The 2,539-nt window shown below is 37.5% G+C and overlaps 1 pseudogene; it reads left to right on the top strand.

Annotated features, from left to right (window-relative positions):
• Positions 1-2,379: 2,379 nt before the first annotated feature.
• On the top strand, positions 2,380-2,495 carry LOC111735257 (annotated as a pseudogene).
• Positions 2,496-2,539: the final 44 nt, after the last annotated feature.

Here is a 2,539-nt window from a genome sequence, read left to right as displayed (position 1 = left end):
TTTACCAATTGTCAACACGGCCAGAAGAAAGTATGTACCGTGATTCAACTTTTTAAAGATAATTTAGTAGACTTAAAGTATGGCTTGCATAACAAGGTAAATGTATTTAACAGTACTGAACTGTATACTTAAAAATAGTTAAGATGGTTAATTTTGTTGTATGTATTTTACCACCATTAAATTGAATTAAACATTTTTAAATTAAAATTTAATTTTTAAAGAAATATATCTCAATCACTTTATTTGTATATTTTTATTGCCAGTGGGAATGAATATATTTCCTTTTATTTACCCCTTGAATTTCCTCATGTGTGAATTATCAGGTTATATTCTTTGCATATTTATTGGATTTACTGTTTGATTCAAATAGTCAGTTTTTACTTTTCTCTTTTTTTTGGAGTAAAGAAATGTTTATTAATCTAGAAGGTGCCAATGAGAAGATGGGGGAGCCCTAGCAGTTCTTCAAATCCACCCTAAGAAAGTACAGAGTTCAGGCTTCTTCTGTATCAAAGGAAGGGAAAGTGGGAGGGGCTGTTTTTGGAAAACTCAGGACCCAAATAGAATTCTTCTAATGATTAACATGTCCATGTGCAAGACAAAACAGGAGCAATTAAGCATGAAGGCCATAGGAACAATGCTAGCTTAAACAAAACAGAGTCAGACCAAGCATTTCACTTTGTTACAATTCCTCCCTTTTATTCAGGTGCAGGTTTGGTTAAGAGGGAAGATTAGCTTTTCAGATGGAGTCATATTTGTCTGCGCATTGTGCCCCTGTTATTCAGCTCTTACAATCTCATGTGCCCACCTCTTCTGCAATGGTCCCTGAGCCTTAGAGGGGGCATTCTTGGTGTTCAATTTACAGGCTGACCCCACAGCAACGGTAGCAGAAGAAGCAGGCTGGAATACCTGTAACCCTACAAACAAAACAGACGATAGACGGAAGGCGAAAGACATTTCCTAATCCAAACAAGCCTTATGCCAAGGGTAGCCAGCGCCTGATGGAGAAAGTTCCCCCTCAGGCCCCAAGGCAAAATGGTCTTGGCAGCTATTCAGCACTCAAGGAGGGGAACCTCAGGAGGACTACCTTCTTTCTGGCTGGCAAATTGTTACCAAATTGTTACCAGTCTGAAGTCTGTGTATTGAATGCTTCACAAGGCCAAAACTCAAAATGTCAGAGTTTCGAGTAAGAAAAATTTTTATTGATCGTGAAAGCACCAGCTGAGATGATGGAAGCCCTAGTAGTTTCTCAAATTCATCTTGTCAATTTTTACTTTTAATGCTGAAAAGGCATTCATTCACAAATCTGACAGATATTTGCTTCTACTTTATACCAGCACTTCGATAAGCTGGTTCTTAAATTTACTTCATTAAATTAAAAAAAATAATTGGTGAATGGCAAAAAGTGTAGACCTAACTTCTTTCTAACTTACTGCTGTCCTCAAGTCACTTATTTTATAATCCTTTATTATTCCTTTGTTGTAAGATTTTGAGAGGTTTGAAAGTGATGGGTTTTACAAATAATTTGGAGAATAGCAGAATCTTGATTTGAATCAGCCACAAAAGTAGAAGTATGCAGATGTGGTGGATTGCTCCTGTGCCCACACCTCTCTGGACACCCGACAGGATTGAGGAGAGATGGCAGGACTGAGAGGTGGTGCTGAGGAACCATCTGTACCACCATGCTTTGGCACAATAAAAACGTGGATATTTTCCTGAGGGTCAAATGGACAAAACAATAAGTTACTGGGCTGAACCTGCCTGCTTATAATCTACCAGAACTCTCTAAAAGAACTCATACCGGTATCCTCAGGAGAGCCAGTCACTGGCTGCCTACCATGTGTATATAACTAAGAAGTTATTCCAGCAATGCAAATATGGGTTCATATTACAAAATTTATTAATATAATTAACTATACTTACTCATTAGAGAAAAAAACGACAGTTCATAAAAATAGAACCTGAAAGAGCATCCAGTAAAAGTCAACACTCACTCTTCATAAACACTCTTACCAATTAGAAATAAAAAAATCTCTTTAACATGATTTAAAAAAAACTCAGAAACAAGTAGTAAACATCACTCTTGGTAATGAAATATTAGAGACATTTCCATTAAAATCAGGAATTTGACAATGCCCATTTTTATCTCATTCAATATGTCTCTGAAGCTCCACATTTATGCAATAAGAAATGAGAAATAAAAAAGATATTAGAAAGGAGGAGATAATTTTTCAGTAGTTTACGCTGAAAAGCCAAGCCAATTAGCTGAAAAACTATTCGAATAAAAAAGTTGAGGACGTGGTTCCATAGAATAGCAATTAGCAAGTATGCTTTACACACAGAAGGTCCTGGGATCATGCCCCAGTGGAGCCACAGTCCATGGTCTATGGCCATGCCACCCTGAACAACCCGGATGTCTGCTCTCAGAAGCTAAGCAGGGTTGGGCCTGGTTAGTACTTGGATGGGAGACCACCTAGGAAGACCAGGTGCTGTAGGCATTAAAAAAAAAAAAAGTTTAGTAAGGCAGTGTGATGCAAGATAA

Source organism: Pteropus vampyrus, unplaced genomic scaffold (assembly GCF_000151845.1).
Source record: "Pteropus vampyrus isolate Shadow unplaced genomic scaffold, Pvam_2.0 Scaffold20871, whole genome shotgun sequence".
Lineage (NCBI taxonomy): Eukaryota > Metazoa > Chordata > Mammalia > Chiroptera > Pteropodidae > Pteropus > Pteropus vampyrus.
Note: the sequence above shows the minus strand (reverse complement) of the source record. Positions and strands in the feature narration are given on the sequence as shown.